This window comes from Vigna radiata, chromosome 7 (assembly GCF_000741045.1).
Source record: "Vigna radiata var. radiata cultivar VC1973A chromosome 7, Vradiata_ver6, whole genome shotgun sequence".
Taxonomy (NCBI): Eukaryota; Viridiplantae; Streptophyta; class Magnoliopsida; order Fabales; family Fabaceae; genus Vigna; species Vigna radiata.
The window spans coordinates 19,502,897-19,509,841 of NC_028357.1; positions in this window are offsets into that span (position 1 = coordinate 19,502,897).

Here is a 6,945-nt window from a genome sequence, read left to right on the forward strand (position 1 = left end):
CGCAAACCCCTATTTTTGTCATTATAGGGTTTTTGAAAAAAACAAAAGAAAGAGAAGTGAGAAAACAAAAATGTGGAGAAAAGAGAAGAAAAAAGGAAGGGTGTTTTACCTGCTCCTTGAAAAATTTCAGTGAAGTGAGGGTGAGAGCACCGTCAAATAAGAGCAAGTAGCGTGAGAGTGATTTGAGAGAGCAGGGGTTACTTTTTTGGTATACACAGTGAGTGAAGAAAGTATTATAATTTTTAGGGTTTCATAAATAAAATAATAAATTAAAAAAAATAAAATTAGGTAGGTGGGTTGGTGGGCCAACCCGGCTCACCACGGGTTCAACCCGCATGAGCCGGGTCTAAATGAGCCGGGTTGAAATCTGACCCGCATATAAGTGGGTTGTATTTTTCAAACCCAACCCGGCCCGAACCCGTGACGGGCCGGGTTGGCTCGCGGGTTGTGACCTATTTTGACGGCTCTATTTGTGGCATTGTCTGTTGGAATTAGAATTTTTTAAAATGTATTTCTGATTAGGGTTATTATTTTGGGAATAATGAAGTTTAAGCCTCCATGCCTCTGTTCACCTCTAATCACCAAAACTCCAAGTTCACTTACCTGCAAGACCAGGATACCTAACACAAAGTAGGCTCTATTCCCAGTTGAGAAATCCGACCATTAGAAACCTGAATCTGCCATTCCATTTAATTGAACGAACATCAGGATTACACTTACTCATTTCCTAACTTCCAATAATGAAATCAACCCAAATAAAGCAACAGAGGAATGAGAGGATTGGTCATCAACCATCAATAACGACACTCAAGTCGCCATTGATGGTGTTGTCCAGTGGCTAGGGTTAGGGCATCGAGAGCCATTGTAGTTGGTGAGGAAGAAGGGTTGAGCCGTAGTGGAGGGTTTTCCTTTCGTTGTAGACGACGTCGGCGACGACCTTGGGAGGAGTCACGGAGGGCATTTCCTTGCGAAGACGAGTTCGGAGGTGGAGCCTGACGTTGTGGCTGGCTGTGGTGCCGGTAACACCTGTTGTCGCCGGTGAGCTCGAGACTTGTGAAAGCAGGTGGTTTTGGTGGCGCCTTGACCTGCGACGTGCGGCAGCCGGCGTCGTTCTCGAAAAAGGAGGGGTTTTCTCCCTCGCGCGAAGAGGAAAGAAAAGGAAGGTGGAGCGATGGCCAGCGACGGGACCAACGGTGAGCGGTGGATCTGACGACGGCTTGGACGGCGACTGGTGGCGGCCAGCGGCAGCCCTGGTGACGTGTGGTGTCGCCGACAACGTTATTCACCGCGAGGGAGGGAAACGAATTTATTCCCAAAATAATAACCCTAATCAGATTGGAGGATGATACTTAAGTTTAATTTATTCCCAAAATAGTAACCCTAATCATAAATACATTTTAAAAAATTCTAATTTCAACAGACAATGCCACAAAGGACTCCAACTCAGCAAAAAAATGACACCTCACAGTGCAATTACACATCTGGACAGTTCACCGTTAACAATTTAAACGGTGTTAGTGAAAAGGACTTAATTGAGCACCAGATACGTTCTTTGGGACTAAATCGAACACAAAAAAAACATGGGGACCATTTCGAATTTTCCCAACCAAAACTGGGACCAAAAAGAGCTTTTAACCAAAATAATAATTTGTCAGATAGATGAAATCCCTCAACCTTTTTGTTTTATGGATGTTTAATTCATAGTTGTAATTGATATTTAATTCATAGTTGTAAGAATTTTTGGAGGGAAATGTGTTCACATTTTATGAATTTATCTACATCATTAAGTCTGTTTATATACAATATTGAGTTTTAATTTAAGTGTGCAAATAAAACAAAAAAACATTGTAAAAACCAAAAACTTTACCTTAAACAGACAAAATAATATCTTTTATCTATTTGAAAATTCATCATAAAATTCTCTTTAAAAAATCTTCACTTACTGAATTATATAAATTGTGCTAAAATGCAGAAACATTTATCTCTATGAATCAAGAGAATAATAATATGTGTATATAAGTGATATAAATATTTAGAACGACAAGACATTGATGATCCATGTACGTTAATGTCTTCAAAAAATAATTTACAATGCAAAATAGCATTGTACGGTACAATATTACGACCAGACGATTATCTAGTAATAACCGAGCGATCCGGTCAAAATCGACGAAAAAGAAGAAGACACAGAACAAGGTAAAACGTGATTGGATCTAACTTCATTTGACTAAATTGGGCCAGGAAGCCCAATTAGGTATAAAATAATTCAAGGATATTTAATTAAAGATATTGCATATATAAAGTCAGAAATATAGGACCGAACAAAGCAGGTAAGTTCGTTTTTATTCATTTGGTTGTTTTTATACTAACTCCGTTTATATTTCATAAGACAAATTATAAATAGAGGAGGAAGGTCTTAAGCTAGGTACGTTCTAATCACACTTCCAGTTCACACAGAAACCCTACACTATACTCTCTCATACTGATAATCATCAACTTAAGAACCAAGGTTCTTCTACTATTCGCCTAACTTGGGTGTCGAAGTTCCTTTTGCAGGTACCTCCCCCCTCGGTTAGAGCTTGAAGGTTATCGAACGGTCAAGGTTAAAGGAGAGCGAGCGGACAAGATCCAGGAAGAGCGAGCAATCCAGGTCAGTCTCTCAATCCCTAAAATTTACATCGAAACATTTTGGCACCCACCGTGGGGCCAGAGACTTGAAGACTCCCAATGGTAACCACAAGGAATATGGACAACTAACAGCTCCAAAGATATGATCAGAGAGTTGTAGACCCAGCTAGAAGCACAAACAACACAAATAGCGACGCAGGCGGCACAAATGGAGGAGCAGGCCCGGACCATACGCTAACAACCGAAATTACAGTAGAAACAGGCTGAAGAGATCGCCATGCTGAGAGAACAGCGCCCTTGATGAGTCGATATTTTATTGATTTCACTTAGTTTATTGTGCTAGAATTAATCAGGGAATTGTGCTTAATTGTCCGGTATTTTCCCGTTTTTGCTAATTGGGTTTAATTTGACCGGAAATTCTAATTTTAATTAATTTGAATTTTCTGAGCTAATTATTTGCTTTATTATTTTCAGGGAAAATTTTGGAAATACAATTTGGTACATTTGAAGTGCTATCAAATAATTCAAGACTCTTTCACTTGAACATTTCAAATTTAATTATATTGTAACTTAGTAGTATAGAATATTTTTAATTAAACTTGTAAACATTGGGCCAATTTTTGGTAAAATAGTTTGAGCCCAAATAGGAAACATGACATGGCACCTAAGGTTCTGCAAAGAAGGTGGATCCCACCTCATTTAGGAGGCACACCTCATGGCATTTGCAAGCTGTCCAACCGTCACTTGCTGAAGTATTCTAGGGGCTGGAACGTTTTTGGGGAGAGAGAATTTTCTTGGTTTGAACCATGTTTAGTCACTTGGATTTTGGTTGAATCAAAATGGTGCAGCTATCACTTTTTGATTATTCTCGACTGGAATGAGAGGTGTGCTGGAACATTGGAGAGGAGCTCTCTCTCGGCATATTTAAAAGTTGCAGCCGCCCCTTTGTTTTTAGGCTGGAAACAATTTTTCTTTTCATGGTCTTTGCTGGAAACATGTTTATACTCTTGGAAATAGTGAATAAAAAATGGCACCAGCCGACACCTTCAATTTTGAGATTGGTAATGTTTATATTTTTATTTTGGGATGAAGAGGAGTTCACGGAATCAAGAAGGAAAGGGCAGCCATCTATTTTATTTTTGCTGGAACGTTTCTTAGGAGGGGGCATATTTTTCTCTTTGAAAATGTTAAACAGTGATTGTTTATTTAGAAAACACGTTTTTCTTTTCCTTTCCACGTCTCTGCAAGCATAGATTCATTTTAGAAGAGCTTTTATTCTAGAAGTAGCTACAAGCAGTGTTACACATCCATCTTGCCGCCACCCATTAAGTGGGATTCACTTTACTTTTTAGAAAAGGGTTTATCTAAAATTATCCCATCACGTGGTTATTTTCTTTCATTGCAAAGAGTTGGTCTAATTGGATGGTAGCGCTGAATTCACTTGGCTGAAGTGCATACGTCTGTGCTGGGATCACGGTGATTGGAGAATTCATTTTCAAGTGCAAAGAAAGAGCGCTGCTTCATTGCTAGGAGGTGCACACGCTAATTGAATTCTCATTCAATTTAGAAGCACATTGCTTTACTTGTGGAGCTTCAGGCGGTGATTTCATTTGGTGAAAATTCAAGTTTCAATTCACATTCCATTTTAAAAATATGCACAAGTTTATTCAATTTCATTTAGTGTACCACGATAACATTTATTTTTCTTTGAAATTGGAAGTACCTTGCTCATTTATCTTGCTTTACTATTAGCGTTTTATTTTTTTTAGTGTTGATTCCATGATGAATAGCCTTTCATTTTTAGCCAAGTATTTATTTATTATCTGCTATATTTTAATTAGTTCACACATCTTGTTTTAGATACGTTCGGTTTAATCTTTTCACTCATTTCAATGCTATCTATTTTGTCTGGTAGTGATAATTTAATTGTCATGTTAGCCTAAATTAATTGAGTTGGTCATACGCAGTCGATGCCTTTGTAAACCGTTCGGTCTCCCAACCTGTTGTCATTCACAAAAGTTGTCATGCAAGCTCCGATGCCCGACCGACCCCCGCCATTGATAGAAAGATTCGACGACACCTCAGATCCGAAACATCATATAAGAAACTTCATTGATTCTATGGCCTTCTACTCCAGAAGTGATCCAATCAAATGTAAGGTTTTTTCCTATCATTGAAGGGTGAAGCACTAGAATGGTATTACACCCTTCCCCCTAATTCAGTAGATTGCTTTCACACTGTCACCACTCTGTTCAAAAAACAATATGCAATCAACCGAAAAGAGGAGGTGACCCCGGCGAAACTTGTTAACCTCAAACAAGAAAAAGACAAGACTCTTAGAGCATTCATGTAGAGATACAACGAAGCAGCGAGACGAGTGAAGGACATCAATCATATGTTCATCATCAGCAATCTGCCTAATTGCTTGAGACCAGGATACATCTCAGAATACCTGTATGCTAAACTGCCCAACACGACGGAGGAACTCCAAGAAAGAATGACTAAGTTCATTCGAATGGAAGACCAGAAAAATTCCCGAAGGAAGCACCAGCCGAAGGTCCCCGTAAATGGAAACAAAAAAGAAACAAAACGAACTCGTGAAGGAGACCTGGGCCAAAGGCCTCCTCGAAAGGATCTACCCCTACCCCTTGGTCCCCAATACGATCACTATGCAAATCTTAACATGCCAATAACAAAAGTACTCAAAGAAGCCTTGAACGCCGAACTTATCACTATAAGAAAATGGCCCACACCTCGATCTGCTGACGAAACTAAGGTCTGCCTATTACACGAAAACTGAGGACACACTACTGAAGAGTGCACTACACTCAAGGATGAATTAGAAAGGCTCATCCGAGCAGGATACCTCTGACAATTCGTAAAAGAAGACTCGGACCAAAGAAGACGTTCTCTCATAAAGGAAACAATATGCAGAAGTCCCGAACGAACGTATGGGAGGGATGGTCGTAAGAGAGATTGTTCCCGAAGTCGCCCTCGGGAGCACGAGCGGGAAAGGCCGATCAGAGGTCGAATGGATACCATCTCTAGAGGTTTCACCCGGGGAGGAGCCTCATCTTCAGCCCAGAAAAGACACTTGAGGAGTCTGAGAAGTGTTGACGCTGTAAGCCACAATCTTTTATCCATGCCCGAAATCATGTTTACCAACGCAGACTTCCACACTCCGGAACCTGATCAAGACGACCCCATGGTCATCACTGCCCAGACAGCGTTGTACGACGTTAGTAAGGTCCTGGTCGACCAAGGAAGCTCGGTCAACATAATATATTGGGCGACATTCTTAAAGATGGAACTGTCGGAAGACAACACGACAGTGTTATGTCGCTGGCCTGAAATTTACGTCCTATGCCTCCAAAAGAGAACCCAGAAGACCTGAGACAATAGTGGTCGACCTGGATCCCAGAACCAATACAGATGACCGAATCCAACCCCAGGGAGATGTCAAATCGCTCGTTTTGGGAAGGACAAAAACACAAACGACCACCAGTGGTGCCAATCTTGAACCAGGAGACAAACATAAGTTGGTCGAATTGTTGAAAACCAACGTCGATCTATTTGCATGGAGTGTTGATGAAGGTTGAAAAACAGTTATTTTCGTATGTCATTTTAGACCAAATTACTCCCTTTACTACTTAGAATGAGCTTAGAATCAAGCAAAACTCAATAAATGAGTCTGTAGAGAGTCAAAAGCTATTTTTAGCGATATTATGCTTGTTTTGCATTGTTTTGTAGTATTTTTGAGAAAGTGAAGAATGGAGTTGAAGATAAAGGTCGTAGACTCAAGAAAAGAGAAGAAAATTGAAGATTTGAAGAGTCGACGCACCGCCCGGCAGCAACTTACACCGCCGGGCGGTCCAGGGCGAGGAGTAGGCACCTGGCGTTGGCATTGGGCGGTTTTGAGGGAAACCGCCAGGCGGTAGTGCGATTTGTGGGAAACCGCCGGACGGTAGTGCGATTTGTGGGAAACCGCCGGGCGCCACACTTATACCGCCAGGCGGTTGTCTGCTAGGCTTGGGCCTGTTTTTTGTTGCGCTCCTCACCTATATATAGCCCTAGTGCGAGTTTAGATGGATTCTTTTTTACAGAAGGAGGCGGCCAGACCTAATTTTGCTCTCTGGAGAGGAACTCTTGGATGCTTAGGCTCCTTTTCATCTTTTCTAGGGTTTGCTTTTCCATTCTTCATCCATTTTTCATCTAGATTCACCATGAAAATGATGAACTAAACCCTATTGTTGTTGGGGGAAACAATGTAATCTATTGATACTCTCTTTTATTGAAACTCTTGATTATTTATATGGT